This window comes from Hypanus sabinus, chromosome X1 (genome assembly GCF_030144855.1).
Source record: "Hypanus sabinus isolate sHypSab1 chromosome X1, sHypSab1.hap1, whole genome shotgun sequence".
Taxonomy (NCBI): Eukaryota; Metazoa; Chordata; class Chondrichthyes; order Myliobatiformes; family Dasyatidae; genus Hypanus; species Hypanus sabinus.
The window spans coordinates 40,597,873-40,621,967 of record NC_082738.1 but is presented as its reverse complement, the minus strand read 5'-3'; the positions used below and the strand labels follow the sequence as shown (position 1 = coordinate 40,621,967).

Sequence of the window (24,095 nt, the reverse complement as noted above, 5' to 3'; positions counted from 1 at the left end):
ATGCAGGCCTCTCCTTCACATGTTCTACCAGTCTGTTGTCACCAGTACAATCTTCTATGTTGTGATGTGCTGGGACAATGGCATCAATGTGGGTGAAGCCAACAGGATCAATAAACTGATTAGAAAGGCTGGTTCTGTCACACGAGTCAAACACTGGACACACTGGAGGCTGTGGTAAAACAAAGGACCCTTCGGAAAATCCTGGCAATTCTGGACAATGTCTCTCACCCTCTGCATGCCACCTTGTCTGAACAGAGGATCACTTTCAGTGATAGACTAAGACAACTGCGTTGCTCCAAAGAGCGCTATATGAGGTCATTCTTACCCTCGGCCACTAGGCTCTATAATGAGTCCACCTGTAGCCAGGGAAGTGATCTTTTAATCTTTGATTTGTAAATCTTGTACATCTCATTTTTAAGGCAACTTTTTTTTATTCTTTCTTACTTCTCTTCTGATATTTTTATATCTGTGCATTTGTGATGCTACTGTGACACTGTAATTTCCTTTAAGATCAATAAAGTATCTCTCTACCTCTGTTTGTCACATTTTTATACTGGTTAAATTCTCATTCACTCCCCACAGATTCTATTACAATTTACAATGCCCATTTAAGCTAACAACCCGCACATCTTTGGAACATGAGAGGAAATGGGTAAACCTGGAAAAAACACACAGGGAGAACGTGCAAACTGCACCAAGACAGCACCTGGGGTCAGGATTGAACCCACAACTCTGGCCTCGGTGAAGTAACATCTCTACTGCCGGTGCCACTCTGCAACATAAGTTAACTCTTCCCCTTCAAGCACCTGACCCAATCTACAGAGCAGTCTAAAGCAGGAGCAAAAGCCCTGAAAATGTCCAGATTTGGGTCAAGTGAAAAATCCCCAACTTTTGAACGAAAAGACCCAGGCAATTTTCAGAAATTTCTAACCATCTACACTTTAACCATGATGAACACAACATAGATTTTTGACACATATTTAAACTCTTTTGAAGGTGGTTGGGTGACAAGTGTGTCTCAGTTAGCACTGTCCTTTGTCTCAACGTGAGAAGGTTTGTGGGTTCAAGGTCCCTTCCAGAGACTTGAGCACAGGACTCCAGGTTGTTGCTCTGACACAGTCCGCAGGAGTGCTATACTGTTTGAGGGACCTTTTTTCAGATGCACTACTGAGACACAGCCATATCGGGCTTGCATATGGACGAATAAAATCCCACAATGCTAGTTATGAGCTGGACACCCTTATCACAGTGAAACAGCACTGAAAAGCTATGAACACAGTGCTGGAAGGTGGGAGTAAATAGAGATGAGCTTTGTTCATCACTGGTACATCGAAACATACAGTGAAATGTGTTGTTTGTGTCAACAACCAATGTGGTCCAAGGATTGTGCTGGGGGCAGCCTGAAAATGTCGTCACGCTTTCAGTGCCAACATAGCATGCCCAAAACTTACTAACCTTAACCCTAACTATACGTTTTTGGAATGTGGGAGGAAACTAGAGCACCCAGAGGAAACCCACACAGTCACGGGGAGAACATACAAACTCCTTAATGACAGTGGCAGGAATCGAACTCCAATCAGTGATCACTGGCACCGTAAAGCATTGCACCAACCGCTGCACTACTGTACTACCCAAGGAGACTTGGTGGCTATTTTGTGACCAGAATAGATGCAATGAGATGAGTGGCCTCCTTCAATGTTGGATGATTTTTCTCTGTGAATCTAAGGGAGAATATTACAGCATGGAAATACGCTCTTAGGTCCATCTGTCTCTGCCAACCTGGTTTCAACCATGCAACCAGACAATATCACTCTAAACCCCTTCCGTCCCTGTATAGTACCTATGCAAACTTCCTTTAAATATTGCAAATAAATCTGCATCTACTGCTTCCGCTGGCAGTTTGTTCCACTCTCGCAACACCCTTTGACCTGTAACCTCCCAAATACTTACACTTCAAATCAAACAACTGGGAAGAATTGGGTGGTTTGCTCTATGTAAATTGGTTTCCACATTCCCTACATTACAACAGTAATTCAATTTCCAAAGTAGCTTCAATGGCTGTAGAGCAATAGGAGACATTGAGAAAGAGTTGTGAAAGATGCTATATAATTGCAAGCTTTCTTTTTTTAATTATCTCTGCCAAAAAGACTCCATGGGAGTGGGCCTGTGTCCATTGCTCATCACCATGACAACCTGGGTATGGAACATGATAAAGAATGAAACTTACACACAAACTGTAAATTAGAAGCCACAGTGTCAGCCTTCAAGCCTGTTCCACTGTCTAAGATCATGGCAGAGCCATCCCAAAGTCCGTGCTCCCATCTCGTTGTGACATCTTTCATCTTCTTGCACATCAGGTCCCCACCTGACTCTACCTTCAAAGCTTCCAGAGACTCTGCTTCTGACATCGTTAGAGAACGAAAGTTCCAGATGCTCATAATCCTCTGAGAGTCATCGGTCTTGACTCCCTCCCAGCTCCAGGTTCTCCCACCAGAACAAACACCCTCTCCACATCCAACCTTGCAAGACCTCTCAGGATGCTTCAATCAAGTCCACCAAAACTCCAGCAGATACAAGCCTAGCCTGTCCAACCTTGTCTCATTAGACAACTTGCATATTCCACGTCTTAGTCTAGCAGGAGTAGACTAAGTATACTTTATCAATTAATCATTAATGGCTGATCTTTATGTATCATCAACCCCTCTTTCCTATCTACCATAGCAACCTTCCCTCAACTGCTACCAAACTAATAACATCTGTCCTTAAACATCGAGGTCACTGTACTCCATACGTAGCCTCATCATACCCTCTATAACTGAAGCATAACCTCCCTACTAGAGTCATCGCATACTACAGAACAAAACCAGGCCCTTTGGCCTGACACGTATTTCTGCCCATCAATCTGCACCGGGATCACAGCCCTCCATACCCCTCCCATCCACGTACTCTCTTAAATGTTGAAATCGAACCTGTATCCACAATCTCTGAATGGAATACTGATTAATATTTGTCTGAGTTAGTGCTGAGTTTCTCAAGTGCTACTGGAGCTGTGGTCAGAAACCGTGAAGAAACAATAGGGCATTACACTGCATAGACAAAAGGAAAGAATGAGGAAAGATTGAGCAGAAAGAGACAGATGGCAATGCTTTCCAGGTCTCAGAATGCCCAAACGTTCTTGACAGTCAATGCAGTCCTTTCAGTCATAGAGCATTACAGCACAGAACCAGGGCCTTCAGCCCATCTAGTGCCATCCTGGTCTTCTGCCAAGATCCATCTACCTGCACTTAGACCATAGGCTTCCACACCGCCCACCCATCCATGTACGTATCTAAACTTCTCTTAAATGTTGCGATCAAACCCTCATCTACCACTTCCACTCGCAGCTCATTCCATATTTGCACCACCTTCTGAGTGAAGAAGTTCCCCCTCATGTACCCCTTAAATATTTCGTCTTTCATCCTAAGTCTATAACCGCTAGTTCTAGTCTCACCCAACCTCAGGGGGAAAAACACTATCTAGATCCCTGATAATTTTGTATACGTCCATAAGATCTCCCCTCATTCTCCTGCGGTCCAAGGACTAAAGTCCTTACCTATTTGATCTTTCCCTATAACTCAGGTCCTCAAGTCCTTGTACTGTCAGTTTGTTATAGAACATTCCTGCGTCATTTCAGACTCTACCACTGAGACTGAGTTTCACTTCTGCCAACTCCAAAACTTTGACACAAATAAGTACAAGTAAAGGCAGGAAACAAGTGCTAATTATATCCTACACTTTGATCATGTTAAAAAAAAAGAAATTCACACATCCTCAGCATGTTCCAAAGCATTTCATAGCCTCTGAATTACTTCTGAAGTTTAAGTTTACTGCTGGTTTCATAGCCCAATGCCGTGGGTCCTGTTCCTCCTTTAATACTGCTGAGCTGACCAACACCGGAAACTTACTGTACAGAAATAATTGAGCTTCAAAGTCTGGGCTCAAAAGTGAAATGCACAAATACACCAATAATCAGTTAAGCACTCGTTTCCCCTGTGGAATCAAACCTGCTTACACAAACACAAGACAGCTCCAGTAGTCATGCTGTCATTAAATGGATGTTGTGCAGAATGAGCAGCAGAACTGCAGGAGACATGTGTGCAGTCAATTAAAAGGAGTGTGATATTCTTTAATTAATCAGCTAAATTCCAGAAACAATATTTCCCGTGTCCCATAAACACATAGAGAAAGGACGATTTGCATAACCCCTACTGTATCCTCAGAAAGCAGTCACCAGTCAATAAAGCTATCTTCCAAGTATGGTTGCAGCGTACTTCCAGTCCTGTGAACTGTCTATAACCTGGACAGTTTCCCAGCCAGCAGAAGATGCAGCAGCTGGCAAATCCATCCCGTCTGCCTCCCAAACTCGTTGATATGTACGGGCTGTCTGTAAGTTGGGAATTTGTTCCCAGGGAAGACCTGCGATGAATTAGTGATCCTACATACAGCATTGGAAGTTAGCAGTGATGTTGACTGACGGATGACCACCGATCAGTGCACTAGGGAGAATAGAGTAGTAAAGAGAGCTTTTGGTACATTGGCCTTTATAAATCAAAGTATTGAGTATAAGAGTTGGAAGGTTATGGCATTGGTGAGGCCGAATTTGGAGTATTGTGTGCAGTTTTGGTCACCTAATTACAGGAAGGATATTAATAAGGTTGAAAGAGTGCAGAGAAGGTTTACAAGGATGTTGCTGGGACTTGAGAAACTGAGTTACTGAGAAAGGTTGAATAGGTTAGGACTATTCCCTGGAGTGTGGAAGAATGAGGGGAGATGATAGAGGTATATAAAATTATGATGGGTATAGATAGAGTGAATGCAAGCAGGCTATTTCCACTGAGGCTAGGAGAGAAAAAAACCAGAGGACATGGGTTAAGGGTGAAGGGGGAAAAGTTTAAGGGGAACATTAGGGGGGCTTCTTCACACAGAGAGTGGTGGGAGTATGGAATGAGCTGCTAGATGAAGTGGTAAATGTGGGCTCACTTTTAACATTTAAGAAAAACTTGGACAGGTACATGGATGAGAGGTGTATGGAGGGACATGGGTCAGGTGCAGGTCAGTGGGACTAGGCATAAAAATGGTTCGGCACAGCCAAGAAGGGCCAAAAGGCCTCTTTCTGTGCTGTAATGTTCTATGGTTCTACGATTCTAACTGTCCTCTTCTTCCCCAAACCAATGGCACATGATCTTTACATATATGGTAGCTGTGACAATGCAGCATGTTCTCATAACTACACCAGGGAGCCTGTCTGGATTTTTATGCCCAAGTCTCAGGAGGGGCCCCAAACTCACAACCTGGCTCTGGTCTAACTTTCGCCATGCTTTTGATTTAGATTGTAAATGTTACCTGGGTAAAATGGTATCAAATTGGGGCGCCGTGGCAATGTAGCAGTTAATGTGATGCTATTACAGCTGAAGGCATCGAAGTTCAGAGTTCAATTCTGGTGCCACCTGTAAGGAGTTTGTGTGTTCTCCCTGTGACCGCGTGGTTTTCCTCCGGGTGCTCCAGTTTCCTCCCACAGTCCAAAGACCTACCGGTTAGTAGGTTAATCGGTCACTGCAAATCGTCCTGTTATTAAGCTAGGGTTAAATAGTGGGTTGCTGGGCAGCATGGCTCGTTGGGCCGGACAGGCCTGCTCTGTGAGATATCTCTAAATATTTAAAACTGTTAAAATTTACAGATAAGGCCATTCAGCCCACTTGATGTGTGGGATGCAGTCAAGCTCCATGAGTCTCCTCCAACCTTATCCTACAAATACATTTCTATTCCTTGTTCCTAATTGCTCTAATATTCTGAAGGTCAAAAGGGGGCGAACCGTCTCTTTCATTATCTACCCTGAAGATACACATTCAACATTTTAGGAACAGCTTCTTGTCCTCTACCATCAGATTTCTGAACAGTTCATGAATCCATGAACACTATCTCAATTTTTGCTCTCTTTTTTGTACTTTTTTAAAATATAGGTTCTTAGTGTAACAGTATTTTTATATATTGCATGGTACTGCTACTGCAAAACAACAAATGTCACTACATATGTCTGTGATGATACACCTGATTCTGATTCAACATCTTTTAATGGGCCTCAAGAACCAATTTTTGTTTGTAATTTGTCTGTAAAGCAACTGGTGACATTTTACCCTGTCAACAGCACTATGTAAATGCAGGGTGATTTTTGCTACACGTTGGTAGTGCAGAGGGCTGGAGACCCACAGCTACTGATGGGAATCCCCTTCTTGCCATGCCCAAGACAGCCAGTCTCACCTGCAAGGCCAGACTGGGCCTGCGGATAACGCAGTAGAAACTCTGGCATGTCCATCCTGGGAAAAGGACTCTTGACAATTTACTGGGCTACTGTACTGTCAAGTTTTATTTAATGGTGTCCTTAAGTACGTGGAGTCATTTTACCACCTTAAAGGGGCTTTGTAAATGCAGCTGGTTGGTTGTTGTAGCACTCACTAGTGCACACAAGGTCCAGCTGAAGGGGACCGGTTCCTCCATCAATAAAACAGGACAGATGAAGGTAAATAGGGGCACTTGGGTTCTGTTAACAGCAAGCTGTGCAGACCTGAGATGTCTGTGGAGTGGAGAGCAGGAACAAAGAGGGAACAAGAGGAGAGAGACAAAAGGGGAAATAGTTAAGCTGGCTCTTCTGTTGCTGCAGTAATTCCAATTCAGTCTGTCCCAAGGCAAACTCAGGCACTTTCACACCCTCGCCACCCCCCACCCCTTGTTCCCTCGGCATCAACACTCTGCCTCCATTACAGGAGGCACCTGCAACTAAACTCATCCATCAGCGCTGGACACAAGGGAATAAGAGCATGTCAAGCATTCATCTCACTGGCCAGGCCTGAAGTAATCTCCAGCTACAATCCTAATGTGATTGGGGCACTTTGAAGTCATTTGGCTTGTGGTTCAAATTTCGCACATAGTTAACAAGAGTTGGCCTATGTAACTAGCCCAGCAACTGCGAGTCTTAGTAAGGGTTTCTCTGTTGTTGCAGTAATTAGGAAAGTCCTTGTACCATTCTCCATTAAAGCCGTTACAATTGCCAATTCTGTTTGCCCGAGTCATTACTTGCTGCTCCAAAAGCAAAAGCCTTTGTCTTCACACGGATAATAGAAAATGGAGGACTATGTAGGAGGGAAGGGTTAGATTGATCTAGTTTATAAGGTCGCCACAACATCATGAACTGAAGGGTCTGTACTGTGCAGTAATGTTTTATGTTCTATGTTCACTAGAGGGAAAATCTTGAACAGGTGTTTATTTAAAACAGGTCTGGTGGGGGGGGCATCTTCTTGCTGAGAGTGGTGCATCTTTGAGATTCTGTATGCTGGAGGGCATGGAGGCTAGATCACTAGAGGCAATTAAAGAGAAGGTAGATCAATTCTTGGAAGATTAGGAAATTTAGATTTGAGGGTCATCGGCACAGAAGTGGAGATGAGGCCTGGAGCAGATCAGCCATGATCATACTGGTGGGGCAGGCTTGAAGGGCTAAGTGTCAGAGTGTCATAGGGTCATAGAATACTACAATACAGAAACAGGCCCTTCAGCCCATCTAATCCATGCCAAACTATTACTTTGCCTAGTTCCATCGACCTGCATCTGGACCATAGCCCGCCATACCCCTCCCATCCATGTACCTATCCAAACTTCTTTTAAATATTGAAATCAAACCCACATCCACCACTTCCACTGGCAGCTCGTTCCACACTCTCACCATCCTCTGAGTGAAGAAATTTCCTTCATGTTCTCCTGAAACATTTCACCTTTTACCTTTAACCCATGACCTCTAGCTCTAGTCTCACCTATCCTCAGTTTTTAAAAGACTGCTTGCATCTACCCTATTGATACCCCCAAATCATTTTGTATACATCTATCAAATCACTCCTTGTTCTCCTATGTTTAGGAAATAAAGTCCTAATCTATTCTACCTTTCCCTGTAATTCAGATCCTCAAATCCCAGCAAAATCTTTGTAAATTTTCTCTGTACTCTTTCGATCTTATTGACATCTTTCCTGTAAGTAGGTGACCAGAACTGCACAGAATACTTCAAATTAGGCCTCACCAACATCTTATACAATTTCAACATAACATCCCATCTCCTATACTCAATACTTTGATTTATGAAGGCCACTGTGCCAAAAGCCTATTTCCTTACATTCTCACGTTCAGCTGCAGTATTCCTAACCTCCTCTTAGGAACACCTTTACTTCAGCAGTCCCTACAGCCGTACTCCTGGTGATGCAGAACAACACAGCCCAACACAGCCATACCGATTCCACTCAAAGCCACCCCCCGCTCCTATTTTCAGCTTGCAATTGTGCTCCTCACCGTGATTAGGGACCAGTTTGTAAGCAATGCACTCCATGTCCTAACAGCTCACTGCGTACCTTTTAACTTGAGTTGCTTCTGGTTAATTTTCCTGCTATATCATTCAGCAAAACTTCACATTATAAAGCATTTGATTTCCAAGAAACTTCTGGTCTGTTTCCAGGGAGAAAGTTTACAACACCCTACATGGTTGTCGTGGACAAACTGGGCCAAAGGACCTGTCTCCATGCTGATTTACTCCATGATAAATGATTGGTTGTTTCAGTTGGATACCCATGCCCAAACACCAAAGTGTCTTTAACCACAACGTATCTTTAACACATTTCTTCTCATTTGCCCGGATTGTTCAAGCCTCACACAGGACGTCAACTCTTGTCTTGTTTTTGTTACACCTTAATAAGATGAAGGTTTCTAAAGTCACTGGAAGTCCATGATCTTCTCGTTGGTTAATGGAGAATGAACAATCTTCAAATGGTCAGTCTGTTAGTTAAGATAATACTCTGGAAAATCTACTAACTAATCCTCCCAAGCTAAGGACCAAATGTCATGATACAACACCCAATCAGAATAATGTTGGCACCTGTTCAAATCAAATTCCTAGTCATATTAATAGTTTGCATTGCACAAACTGTTCACTTCCTTTCAAAACCCCTCGTTACCCATCTTTGTAAAGTTCCTCCCACATCTCTCTTAGTGTATTACCTTCAACTATTGCCTGATCTCTCACCTCCCCCTTCCTTGCTAAGATTGTTCAGCTTATCACCATCTTCAACGCCCACAACCTCTTGTTCAGACCTGTGCTCTGTGTCATTAACCCATCTCTCTTCTTTCACTGACGCTCGCCTGTGAAGCACAGATGAGCTACCTGTATCAAGTGGAAGAGATGAGTTGTCTTGTCCCTGTTTTTCATGGAAGACCAGACATCTCCTCAGGCAGCCACTGCGGATCCACGATGATTTGCTTTCACTACCTGTCTGTGGGATTTGATGAAGGTGAAGAAACCAATGTGGGATCTACAGACTGTGACGTGGGTGGGTCAGCAGGCTACGGACAAGAGGGGTGAGGTGGGGTGTTTGGCATATTATGTGTTCTTTCCACTGTTTGTGCTTGGCACATTCAACATATTCTGGACTGGTAATGAAACCAAAGTTGAGAATTCCTCTTGCACTGAGAAAGGCCACAGACAATGACTGGCATGGCTTCCTCCAGTTCCTGCTGATCTGTCATCCACTGCACTACCTGACAAGCAGAATTCATTGGCAGGACAAACAAATTAATGTCAGAATCAACTCCCAGAATAATGTTCCTAACACATGGGCTCCGATGGACAGCTCTTGTTGTTTACACGCCAGAAACATCAGACTTCCTGGAAGGAACTCCAAGCTCTGCCAAAACAACAGGCTTCCAGGGGGGCAGAGAAAGTGCTTTAAGGACCTTCTCAAAGCTTCCTGGAAATAGTGTGCCTCTGAGAGGAGATAGCCCACCACTGAGAGGGGAGGTGGAGGATACTGGTAATGACCTTCCCTGTGACAGACAGCACATGAACCTCCTCCCTAACAAATACAATTAAACTGATCTCCTTTCCTGGAACTAGCCATGATAACATTACCAAGATCTGCTGGCATGCTCCCAGATAAGCTAGAGAAGGTTATGAGTTCAAGGCAGAAGTAATTCACTGCCATGTCTTAGAACTTCATTTGGGACACCAACTCCTTCAACACCTTGCTGTTTGCCAGCTTTTGGCTGCACCAGTCTTTCCAACTGCTTGCCAGGCTAGGGCAACACAGAATATAAGACCATAAGATATAGGAGCAACATTAGGCTATTTGGCCCATCGAGTCTGCTCCACCATTTCATCATGGCTGATCCATTTTCCCTCTCAGCCCCAATCTCCTGCCTTCTCCCCTCTGCACAATACAGTTCAGGAGTTTTTTGAAATGCTCCTTCCAGATGCCAACTGCCTCGCTGCCCATGAAGGGAAAATCCTACAAAAAGTAGTGGATACAGCCCAGTTCATCACAGGCAAAGCCCACCCCCACCATTGAGTACATCTACATAGAGCATTGTTGCAGGAAAGCAGCATCCATCATCAAAGGCCCTCATCATCCAGGCCATGTCTCTTCCCATTGCTGCCATCAAGAAAGGGGTACAGGAACCTCAGGACACCCACCACCAAGTTCAGTAACAGTTATTACCCCATAAACATCAGGCTCTTGAGCCAGAGGGGATAACTTCACTCTCCCTATCACTGAACCGTTCCCATAACCTATGGGCTCACTTTCATGGACTCTTCATCTGATGTTCTCCATATTTATTGCTTATTTATTAATTATTATTATTTTGTTTCTTTGTTTTTGTATTTGTGCAGCTTGCTATCTTTTGCACATTGAATGGTTGTCCATCTTGTGTGTGATTTTTCATTGATTCTATTGTGTTTCTTTGTGCTTACTGTGAATGCAGTACCCATCATCAGGGACCTCCACCATTGAGGCCATGCTCTCTTCTCACTGCTGCCACCAGAATCAGGTACAGGAGCCTGAGGACCCACACCACCAGGTTCAGGAACAGTTATTACCCCTCAACCATCAGGCTCCTGAAACAGCATGGATAACTTCACTCACCTCAACACTAAACTGATTCCACAATTCACGTCCTCAGTATTATTCATTACTTATTTATGTATTATTATTTTTTAGTAATGGACAGTTTGACTTCTTTTGCATGTTAGTTGTTTGTCAGCCTTTGTGTGCAGCTTTTCATTGATTCTATTGTGTTTCTTTGTACCTCAAGACAATGAATTTCAGGGTGGTATAGGATACTTTGATAATAAATTTACTTTTGAACTTTGATAAGCTCTCCTCCAGTCTCAGCCCACAGTAGACTGGGGTCTTTTGTGTTTGGGCTATAGAAGGATCTCAGTTGAAGAAGGCATGCTTCACACAACACCCAGAAGGCTAAAACTAATCTGTAAAATCTAAAGACCATTCCAGTAGCAAATAAAAACAGGTGCCATATAACCTCCTCAATAGGACTAAACCACACTGAACACAGCCTCCTACAAGACATAAACTCATGAAACTTGTACATGACTGCTGTGAAACGGTGGGTGTCTGAGTTTGTTGGGTCATTATTTATTGAATGTGGGACACCTTAATCTCCATGCGCCACAGCTGACAGCACTCTTCCTCGGAGTTCCATTATAATGGCCCAGGCACAAAACTCTACTGACATTCTGGTGTAACACTTAATTGCAATTTTAAATCAAGATCCCATCAACCTCCTTACATTTACATAAAAGGTCCCATGGTAATATTTTGAGTAGGATTCATTTCATGTTCTGGCTTGGCCCATATTTATTCTCAATAAACATCACACATCTAGTCTTTATCAGATCGTTGTTTGGGAGAACTCACTACATGTGAGTTGTCTGCAGAATCTCCTGCAATACAACAGTAACCACAGAAGCTGATGTTGATCGAGAACAATACTGGCTGCGAAAAACACTGGAAGAACAAGTCTTTTTTTGTTCACTAATGCTGCTGAGTTTTACATTTACCTTCCCCTTGGATCCAGCAGTCAGAAGCTTCAGTGAGGTACAGCTTTCTCTAGCTGCCCAAAATGACTTGGTTACATCACTTCTTTAAGTCCCTGTGCTTGCACGAATGCACAGCAAGTGAGATAACGGTTCAGAAGCAAATGAGAGAAAGCACTTGTGACAGTGGGCAATGAGACCTGCTCTCCGCCTCTTGGCTCAGAGTTCCGTCCGCAACCATCAGCTGGGACCTGGCTCAGATCACACACATACACAAGACACAGTCAACCTAAATAACATGCACGTAGACGCCACAGTGATCTCACCCTCTCAAACGTTTGTCCATTGTACACTTCACACCTTAGAATGTGAGAGGTTTTCCCTACAGCAAAGGAGGCTGAGGGGTGACATTATAGAAATATATAAAATCAAGATGTGGATGGTCACCGTCTTTTCTCCTGGGGTAGAAGTGTGTAAAATTAAAGAGCACAGACTTAAAGCGATTTGGAAAATGTTTAAAAAGGGAGTAAGGGCTACGTTTTTTAAACAGAAAGGGTGGTGGGTATATGAACGAGCTGCCAGGGTGGGCATCATAGTCAGCATGGACCCATTGGGTCAAAGGGTCAGCATCAGTGACTTGACGATCACTTCCCAGCAAACAAAACTAATTTCACTTCCCAGCTCCTAATGTGTATTCCTGCTCTTCCAAGTATTTCCAGCCTACATTGAGGCTTCCTGCTTCCTATTGTCCTCTGGGTGAAAGAATTTCTTCTCAGTGCCCCTCTATTCATTTTGTCAGTTGTATTATATCAAAAACCTTCTAGTTAATCTCCACTGTGCTAAAGGAAATAGGTATCTTCCATCCCTGCATCTGCTAAATCTCTACTAGTCTTCCTCTGTTACAGTCCCAGCCAAATTAATATCAGTCAAGGCCAACTAGACAAGATTGAAAGCTAGAAAATGGTGCAGTATGTAGCAGTTAGCATAATTGCTTTACTCCACCAGTGATCACTGATCAGGGTTCGATTCAGGTCGCTGTCTGTAAGGAATTTGTATGTTCTCCCTTTGACTGCATGGGTGCTCTGGTTTCTTCCCACAGTCCAAAGACTTATAGTCAGGGTTAACAAGTTGTGGAAATGCTACGTTGACGCTGGAAGTGTGGTGACACTTGCGAGCTGCCCTCAGCACAATCCTCACCGATTTGATTTGACACAAGTCACACATTTCACTGTGTGTTTTAATGCACATGTATATTTCAATGTGACAAATAATCTTTTTTTAAAAATCAATGAAGATTAAAGAGAGAGCAAATTTGCAATGCAAGGAGCCGAAATTACTTCTTTGGAGGGAAAAATATTAATAGGTTACATTCACTAAGTCAAAATACAGCAAAGTTGAGTCGTGAGAGACTGTAGATGTTGGAATCTGGAGCAACAAACAATTCGCTATAGGAACTAACTAGGTAGGTCAGGCAGCATCTGTGGGAGGGAAGTTGGCAAGTTAATGTTTTGAATCAAGATCTTCCATCAGCCCACTTCCCCCCATAGATGCTGCCTGACCCACTGAGATCCCCCAGCGCTTTGTGTGTTGTTCAAAATAAGAAGCATTCATGTGATTACAACCTGCTGTTGGAAGGACACTTCAAACAAAGTTTTGGGTCAAGTGTGAGGAAAATGGGGAGGCAGGCTGAACGTAGGACTAAGTAGGTTACTCATGGCTGCTCGGTCAGTTCATTAGAACATAGAACAGTACAGGCCATTTGGCCCATTATGTTGTGCTGACCTTTTAACCTACTCTATGATCAATCTAGATTTGATTGTAACAACAAATTCACATTCTGTAGTAAACTTTCACCTCTATCAAGTGCCTATCAATCTCTACCTTATAAATATTGACAGACCATGCTTCCACCTCCCTGTGAGGATGTTTCTAAACTTCATGACCCTCCGAGAGAACACATTTCATCTCATCTGTCTTAAACAACTGACCCCTTTACTTTTAAAGTAACCCTAGTTCGTGATTCCCCCACATGAAGAAACATCCTGTATACTTCAACCCTATTAGGGAATTCCTAATACCTCAATTGAGAGCTGAGGAGATACTACAGGAAATGGTGATGAGGTAAAAGGTCAGTCTTGATCTTAAGGAAAGGCTGAATGACTTGCCCCTGCTCTTTCTTAAAACGAGGATGAGGTGAAATGTTTTCACTGAGGGCTGTGAGTTACTGGAACTGCCTCAAATCACTCTGGAAGCAGAGTATTTCAATATTTTTAATAATTTATTCCAGTAGGATGGTAGCGCACTCAGACACAGTGGTTTCTAAGGAGTCAACCAAAGGTGTTATTGTCTTTTTTAAATGTATTTTTTATGATTGCACGACCCTGCAGGACATTAAGAATTTAAAGTACTGAAGCTCTACCCCATCAGCAAGTTGCTCATTGGCAGAGAAACTGAAGGAGCTGGACTTGGTGCGGATCGTGATGCTGCCTGCGACAGAGAGGCGTATGTGCGCGAAGGAGTTGTGCAGTCTAACGGCGAGTTATCATTTTAGTTGCTTTTCTTGCAATCGCAAGACCCTGTTGGTCATTGGTGGTGTGGAATGCTGCAAGCCCAATTCACTGGTTTATTGGCGAACTGCAGGGGGTGGGTTGCATGGGAGCAGCGTGGCCTCAACCATCGCGCGGACTAGGCCTCAAAGCCATGCTTGCAGCCGCCTGGGGGAAGCATCAAAGTCGGGTGCTCCCCGGAGCGCCGCAGACTGTGTGGCGCAGTGCCTATACTAGATTTGGCGCTGCTCTCTAGTATTCACTCGGCAGAAGGCAAGCTGTATTGTGTTCGACCGCAGACTGCTGCAACATTCATGGACTTAGGGACTTGGACTACATTTTTTTTGTGTGACTGTACTTTACTGATATCTTATATGTGCTCTATATGACTATTGGTAGAGTGTTTTGCACCTTGGCCCCAGATTAACACTGTTTGGCTGTATTCATGGGTATTCATGTATGGTTAAATGACAATTAAACTTAAACTTAAGCCAGAGGTAGAGAGATATCTCATCAGCAGTAGTGTGCAAATTACTAGGGGGGGGGGGGGTAAAGAGTAGTTTGCAGTTGACCTTACAAATCAGTCACAATCTTATTAGATGGGGTTGGGAGAGGGGCAAGCCTACTCCTGCTCTTAACTCATACTCCAAATCATTGGACAGCTTGTCTATTCCAGGTCGCGTTGGTATAATCCACTTTCCTGAACTACTTTCCAGCTTTTAACATCCTCCATTTAAATAAGGAGACTAATATTGTTCCCAGTACTGCGGGTACAGTCTCACCAATGCCCTCATAACTGAAGCAGGAGTTCCCTACCTTTGTGTTCAATTCCCTTTGCAATCAGCAATAACATTCTGAGCACTTTCCTAATTACTTGCTGTGACTGCATTTTAGCTTTCTGCAAATTGTGCACAAGGATACTCAGTCAGCTTTGCAATCCCTCACCAATTAGATAATGCGCATTTTTAAAATAAAAAGTCCTGAGAAGCTAACCTGGTCCCAACACATTGATGCAGCTACAAAGGAGGCAGGTCAGTGGCTATATTTCATTAGGAGTTTGAAGAGATTTGTTTTGTCACCTAAAACGTTCAGACACTTCTACAGATGCACCGTGGAGAGCATTCTGACTGGCTCCATCACCGTCTGGTATTGGTGGGGTGGGGGTGGGGGGGTAGCTACTGCACAGGATCAGAGTAAGCTGCAGGAGGTTGTAGAATTAGTCAGCTGCATCATGGATACTGGCCTTCGTGGCATCCAAGATATCGACAAGGAGCATTGCCTCAGAAAGGCGCCGTCCATCATTAAGGACCCCCACCACCCAGGACATGCCCTCTTCTCATTGTTACTGTCAGGAAGAATCCTGAAGGCACACACTCAGTGATTCAGGAACAGCTTCTTCCCCTCTGCCATCTGGTTTCTAAATGGACATTGAACCCATGAATAGCACCTCCCTACTTTTTTTTAAATTTCTGTTTTTGCACTATTTATTTTAACTATTTAATATACACATATATAATTGCTGTAATTCCATTTTTTCTATATTTACCACGTATTACGTTGTATTACTGCCGCAAAGTTAATAAATTTCACGACGTGCTGGTGATATTAAACCTGATTCTGATTCTGAGACTGCAGACAGACTCAAAGTGCTGGAGGAACTCGGCAGGTCAGGCAGCATCTTTGGAGGGGAATAAACAGTCAACATTCTGGATCAAGACCCTTCATCAACATCAGCTTGAACACAGAACACAGAACAGTACGGGCTCTTCAGCCCACAAGGTTATGCCAACCCTTTAAGTTGAAAGATCTCGACCGGAAACATCGACTGTCCACTTCCCTCCTTAGATGCTGCCGAGTTCCTGAAGCATCTTGAGTGTTCCTCCTGCCAAAGTAGGGCTGAAACATGAGGGAAAACGTGAAACGATCCATTTGCCAGATCCTTGCATTGAGCAGTTCTATCAAACCATTAATAACGCACCGCTGCTGAGAGTAACAGGCAGTGCAAGTGGTATTGTACATAAAACTTATTGTTCCACCTGGGAGAATGCAAACATTAAAAACCATACACGTTGCAAGTGACACTGGAGTGCTGAGAGAATCAGGAGACAATCTATAGAACAGAGGAAAGCGCAGATCTGCTTTGCTGGCCCGGGATTTCCACATGATGCAGACTCTTCATACAATGGTGTGTAAGGCCAATCTGTCTGATCCTGTTACAAGCAGACTCACACCTCAACATTCAGCTCAGCCCAAACCCCTCCCCCGATATTCATGAGCACGGCCTCCACACAGTTCCCTGGATGGTGGCCAAGAATGACTAATAGACCTCTCCCCCACATAATCATGTTACAGCTGTACAAGATACTGGGAAGACAACACAAGGCGTATTGTGTGTAGTTCTGGTCACTTGGGTATAGGAAGATAGAATCAAAGAACACTACCACACAGAAACACTTTGGCCTATCTAGTCCACACCAAACCATTGATCTGCCTAGTCCCATCAACTCTCACCTGAACCAGAGCCCTCCATACCCCTCCCATCCATGTACCTATCCAAATATTTTTTTAATGTTGATATCAAACCCACATCCACCGCTTGCTCTTCCACACTCTCACCACCCTCGGAGTAAAGAAGTTCCCCATCATGTTTCCCTTAAACATTTCACCTTTAACCTATGACCTCTAGTTCTAGTCCCACACAACCTCAGTGGAAAAAGCCTGCTTGCATTTACCCTATCTGTATCCCTCACAATTTTATATACCTCTATCAAATCTCCCCTCATTCTCCTATGCTCCAGGGGAAAAAAGTCATATCCTATTCAACCTTTCCTTCTAACTCAGATGCTCAAGTCCTGGCAACATCCTTATAAATTTTCTCTGTACTCTTTCAATCTTATTGATATCTTCCCTAAGATCTAGGACATCATTTTTAGGATGTCAAAATGGTGCAGAAAGATCTATGAGAACGTTAGCTTGAGCTATAATAGAAATGGATAGGCTGGGGCTTCCCTGGAGCATAGGTGTCTCAGGGGTGACCTTATAGAGAATTATAAAACCATGAGCTGCATAGATAAGGTAAATGGTTGCAGAACTTTTCCCAGGGTAGGGGGTTCTATAACTAGGAGGCATTCGTTTAAGGTGAAAGGGGAAAGATTTAAAAGGAGCCCTTTTTCCAGAGAGTGGATGGAGGGTATATAGAACGAGCTGCCAAAGAAAGTGGTGGAGGCAGGTACAATTACAACAGCAAAATGTTCAGATAGGAATGTGGATAGGAAAGGTTTAGAGGAAGATGGGCAAAATGCTGGGAAATGGGACTAACTCAGGTAGGCAACTTAGTCAGCATGAATGAGTTGGGTCAAAGGACCTGTTTGCCATGCTGTATAATTCTATAACCCACTAAGACCACCTGGTAGCACCTTGGCTGGTTCCCTGCCAATTTTTTTATTCTGCATCTTTGGACAGACACAAACTCTTTCTCCCCAGCTTTACGTCCAATACCACTTCCGTGGTTCATTAGTCAGTTGCCAACACCTCTTTTTAAGAGACTGCGCAGCACACATGCAGCAGGGCAACTGATGCCAATCCCACTCAAAAGCACACACAAGCATTTTAAACAGTGACAAACTTTCCCCCTGCAGCCACTCAACACAAGAGAGGAACACAACCACACAGATGCAGAGAACCACACAGTAAAGTGGACTCAGTTAAAATCTTTGCAAAGTTGATGAGAATAACATATGATAAAGAACATCAATTAGAATGGCTTTTCTATAGCAAATTAGTGTTAGGTGGTCTGTAAGTTTTGGGGTGGGGATTAGAGGGAGAACCAGACACTGAGTGAACAAGCTCAGCACATCATGGAAACCAGCCTCCCCTCTACGGGCCCTGACTACACTTCACGCTGCTTCAGTAAAGCATCCAGCATCATCAAAGACCCCTCCCACCCCAGACATTCTCCCGTCTCCTCTCTCCCATCGGGCAGAAGATACAAAAGCCTGAAAGCACATGCCACCAGGCTCAAGGACAGCTGTCGTAAGACTATTAAATAGTTCCTGACTGCAATAAGTTGGACTCTTGACCTCACAATCCACCACATTATGAACTTGAACTCTACTTTCGCTGTATCTGTTATACTTTATTCTTCATTTTTATTGTTTTACCTTGTTCTACCAGATTGAACTGTGATCTGTAGGAACAGTTTGCAAGACAAGCTTTTCACTGCATCTCGGTACATGCGACAATAATAAACCAATTCCAAACCAGTTTACCATTAAGTGACAAGGTGGGGTTTGAGGAGGTATATGTTGAGCTGGAAGTCTGCACCAGAGGTGGAAAAAAGGGATAAGGTGCGGCAGGCTCAAAAGAAGTGGAGGTGGGGAGGGGGTCTTGACATTAATCAACAAGCAGAAGGCTTCGGGAATGGATTCAGAAACCAACATCTGTCAGAGTAGATGATTCATCACATTTTTACCACACAAGTTGATGGGGTCGTTAAGAAGTCAAATGGTGTGTTGGCCTTCATCAATTAGTTGGGCGACTGAGTTCAAGTGCCGCTAAGTAATGTTGCAGCTTCCTAAAACTCTGGTTAGACCACACTTGGAATATTGTGTTCAGTTCTGGTTGCCTCATTATAGAAAGGATGTGGAACCTTTAGAGAGAGTGCAGAGGAAGTTTACCAGGATGCTGCCTGGATTAGAGAGCATACCTTATGAGGAAAGGTTGAGTGAGTTAGGTCTTTTCTCTTTGGACGGAGGATGAGAGATAACTTGATAGAGGTCGTAGATAGATGACTAAAGGCATAAATAGACTGGACAACCAGCTCCTTTATCCTAGGGCAGCTATAGCTAATACAAAAGGGCATAATTTTAAGGTGGTTGGAAGATAGAATGGGGGGGGGGGATGTCAGAGGTAGGTTTTTTTTAAACACAGAGAGTGCTAAGTTCATAGAGTGCACCGTGAGGGGTGGCAGTAGAGGCAGATACATTAGGGACATTTAAGAGTCTCTTAGATAAGCACATGGATCAAAGAAAAACAGAGGGCTATGTAGTGAGCAAAGTGTTAGATTGATCTTCAAGTAGGTTAAAATTTTGGGACAACATCGTGGACCAAAGGCTTGTACTGTTCTAATACCCACAATGTCCCTCCTCCCAACCAAAATTGATGCTAATAATAATAAAACTGCAGATGCCGAAAATCTGAAATAAAAACAGAAAATGCTGTAACATGGATCTAAAATGTTTAACTCCACATTTCTTTCCACAATGCCAGGTTGAGCTCAGGCAATATTTACATTCATTTAATGGTAACACACCATTTACCGTTACCAAGAGAAACATTACATGATTGCAAGCAGCAAGAACAAGTTGGCATAAATGAGATGAGGGACTGACTGGGATGATGCAAATATAGCTCAGGAACTTTGAAGGACAAGCCAGCCCTGGGAGAGATGAAGATACACGAGACAGCAGAAGCCGGGATCTGGAGTAACGCGCAAAACATTGTAGGGACTCAAAGAGTAAGGCAGCATCTGAGGAGGGAAAAAGACAGACGATGATTTAGGTCCAGAACCAGACGAACGGCCTTGATCCAAAGCATCGCCCACTCATTTCCCTGTACAAATGCTGCCTGAGCCGCTGAGGTCCTCCGATGTTTTGTCTGCGAGAGATGGAAGATGAGCTGTTTCAGTGGCAGAAGTATAGAAGGAACAAAGAATTGAACACAATTGTCTCAAAATGTACACTTTGATACAGAAACCATTCTGTCACATTACAAATACAGCACAGTGTTTCATACTCAATGGGTACAAGAGAAGGACAGCAGTGAATGTCGATGCCGGAACTCTCTACCTAATGGCTCAGAGGGAGAACCTTCAGCAATAGTTCATAAAGGCCGCTCACCTCTACCCTCTCAGGGGCGAGAACAGATCAGTATTAGATGCTGCTCTTGTCATTATCAATCGATGATTATATTAAAAATAAAAGCTATGAGACAGGCTCTCGATCAGGCTAGTATGTCAGAATCAGAATCAGGTTTATTATCACTTACATACACTCAGTAGCCACTTTATCAGGTAGACCCAATAACGTGGCTAATGAGTGTATGTCTGTGGTTTTTTGCTTCTGTCGTACCACTTCAAGTTATGACATTGTTTATTTAGAGACACTTTTCTGCACACCACTATTGTAATGTGTGGTTATTTGAATTACTGTCACCTTCCTATCAGCTTGAATCATTCTGGCCATTCTCCTCTGACCTCTCTCATTAACAAGGTGTTTTCAACACAGAACTGCCGCTCACTGGATATTTTTTGCTTTTTGCGCCATTCTCTGTACGCTCTAGAGACTGTTATGCGCGAAATTCCCAGAAGATGAGCAGTTTTGAGATATGCAAACCACCCCATCTGGCACCAACAGCCATTCCACGGTCAAAATCACATTTCTTTCCCATTCTTATTTTTGAACAGAAGCTCTTGACCATGTCTGCATGCTTTTATGCATTGAGTTGCTGCCACACGATTGGCCGATTAGATATTTGCATTAACGAGCAGGTGTACAGGTGTACCTAATAAAGTGGCCACTGAGTGTATATTGTGAAATTGGTATTAGTTTATTATTGTCACATGTACTGAAATACAATGAAAAGCTTGTCCTGCAAACTGTTCATACAGATCAAATCATTACACAGTACATTGAGCCAGAATAAGGTAAAACAATAACAGTGCAGTGTAAAAAATTTATTTTGCAGCAGTATTACAGTCCAATACATAAAAAACTACTATAGTTATAATTAACTATACAAACAATTGGTAAACACAGCACCAGCTTCTCACTTAAAGCAGGGAAGGAACAATAAATACACTCAGCTAACTTCATCCAGGTAAAAAGACCGGAAGAAAGCATTGATGCCAGCTGCAATATAAACCACAAACTCATGGCATTCTGAGCCACAAATCTTTTATTATCTTTTAAATCACCATTTCCCGACACATATCATAATCAAGGGCCTTTTATTTTGCAAAAAGAGGAAATCATTAGCTGCTCTTTCAACATGTATCATTTATCACAAACTCCAACCCCGACCCCAACCTCCAGAACAGTGGAAGGGCTTCAAACAATATTCACAAGATGCACTTCCCCTCTCCCCCACCATGCCCCTCCTCCTAATCTCCAACCAGAACCGATGTGTTGATAAAACTCAAAGAGAAACTGCAGATGCTGAAAATCTGAAATAAAAATAAGAAATGCTGGAAGCACTTATTTGGCAGCACTTTTGTGCTAAAAATGTTTAACTCTATTTCTTTCCACCAAACCAATGCCAAGTTGGGCTCAGGCTCATTAACATTATTTAAGAGAAACAATACACGGTCAAGAATGCATTGTGATCCCTGAGAGCTGATTGAGTACAGATTGGCTCTGGGGGTTTCCTAAATGCTGAAAAGGAAGCTGTAAAGATTTAAGGACTTTACCAGGACTAGGGCAATTGGGTTATAAGGCTGAGGCTGGTTTCCCTGAAGCATAGAAGGCTTGAGAGGTGAGCTTACAGAGATTTGTAAAATGAGGAGTGAAACATGGAAGGCCGCAGTCTTTTTCTCCGAGGTTGGGGAGTTTAATACTACAGAACACAGATTTTACATGGAGGGGGAAAGATTTAAAGGGGACGTCAGGGGCAACTTTTTCAGTTTGGTGGATATGTGGAGCAAGCTGCTAGAGGGAGTGGTAGAAGTGGGTGCAATTAGAATGTGGATACAATTAGAAAAGACATTTTGTAAGATACATGGTTAGAAAGAGCTCAGGCAACAAATGCAGACAAAAGAGGTTAGTTCAGGTAGATAAATTGGTTGGTATGGATGTGTTGAGCTGGAGGTCCTGTTTCCCTGCTGTATAACACTCTGACCCCAAATCCAACTGCGACCACAACTACTTTATTAGCTACAGTCCTGTAAGAGGTTGAAGGGGAAGTGTGAGGAACACACAAAATTCTGGAGGAACTCAGCAAGTCAGGCACCTTCTATGGGGAGGAGGGGGGGGTAGAATAAACAGTCGACATTTTGGACCAAGCCCTTCATCGGGCAGGGGACTGTATTTGCTTTTGTTTTGGTTTCAAGGAAGGAAAGTCCATCGCAACAAAAAGCAATCAGGAATTCAAGCAACTTCAGGTGGGGCCCATGAGAAAGAGAGAAAAAGAAGTGGAGGCATTACCACTTTAAATGTTAGGAACGCTTTCCCTGAACTGAGAAGAAAGAGAAACATGGGGGGGGGGGGGGGGAAGAAACTGGGATCCGATCTGTGCTCCCTCCCCCATCCTGAACATCTGGCAAAGGCGGAGGGAATGACGGCACTGGGTTTGGGGAGCGCCCGAGGGTGCGGAGCCGGGCCGGCAGCGGTGCTTACCTTGGCCGAAGCGGTGGCGGAATACTAGCGGACGCTGCTCCGAGTGTTGACCGGGGTTCGCTGCACCGGTGGAGCCCGGGACACGGGCGGAGGGAAGGGCTGTTGTGGGGAGGGTGGGGGAGGGTGGTGCTGGTGTGATGGGAGGGTGGGTGGTAGGGGAGAGGTTTGGAATGCAACAAGAAGACGTGGGTCGGTTTCCAAAATAAAGGGTGAAAGGGAAAAAAATAACCCAACACGGCAAAATAAGATTGAGAGCGGCAGCGAATAATGGCGCCAGTGAGGAGAGTGTGTCTGTAATCTCTTTCCCCACCCTGGTGCTGGCTCCCTCTGAGGGTGGGGAGCTGGGTCACACTGCAGGCGTTTAAGGTGGTCCGTGCAAAAAAAATCAGAAGGCAGACAAAACCCAGTCAACACCTCCTCAAAGGGTGATTATACTCTCGATACTCTACTTCCAAACCATATCAAAATAATCGGAATTAAATTTTGATTATTTATTTGTTACAGTTGTGTCTTTACCCGAATTGCTGTCAAAAATATGTACAGATGCCTAACGTTGCGATATTCCGGGGTCTCTTTAAATAATTTGAAATATTTTGCTAGTTATACATTTTATATTTTTTGCAATGTAATGGACCTGTGAATTTTGGACAGTCCATAAAGGGTGCTGGGTTAAAAAGAAAGATCTGTATTTACATAACTCCTTTTACATGTTTTTCAGCTGTTTTAGTGGTTAACAAAGTAGTGTTGTAGTGCAGCCTCTTGTAACATAGCAAACAATGCAGCTAATTTAGCACACAGCAAGATCCCAGAAACAGCAATGCATTCGTGACTAAATAAATTGATTTTGAGTCCGTAGACCCTGTCTGCACTCCTGCTGCCTCTGTAAAGAAGTCTGTATAATCAAATGGGTCAAATGGCCTAGTTCTGATCATATATCTTATGGTCAAAGACCCCACCCATACCAAGCATCTGCTCTTCTTCCCCACCCACCCCAGTTGGGAAGATACAAAAATCTGAAGGCATGTAAGGACAGATACTATTCTGTTGCTATAAGACTATTGAATGGTTCCCTAGTACAATAAGATAGAATCTTGACTTACACCTTATTGCCCACCTGCACTGCTTTTTTTGGTAACTGGAACACTTTATTCTGCACTCTCTTAGTGGGTTACCTTGTACTACCTCAATGACCTGTTGTAGTTGATTGATCTGGAAGACAAGTTTTTCATTGTGCTTCAGTGCATGTGACAAAACCCAATT

At 43.5% G+C, this 24,095-nt stretch overlaps 1 protein-coding gene across 3 annotated transcripts in view; it reads right to left on the bottom strand.

Moving 5' to 3' along the window:
- The window catches only part of LOC132384852 (NGFI-A-binding protein 1-like), a 63,758-nt gene extending 40,460 nt beyond the window's left edge, over positions 1-23,298 (bottom strand). For 2 of the 3 annotated variants that reach the window (XM_059956438.1, XM_059956440.1), the window contains exon 1: positions 22,836-23,298. The gene's annotated coding sequence lies outside the window, so the exon portion shown is untranslated. Of the gene's footprint in view, positions 1-16,235; positions 16,255-22,835 lie in introns of those variants that run through there. The other variant, XM_059956439.1, reaches the window with a different exon arrangement.
- Positions 23,299-24,095: the final 797 nt, after the last annotated feature.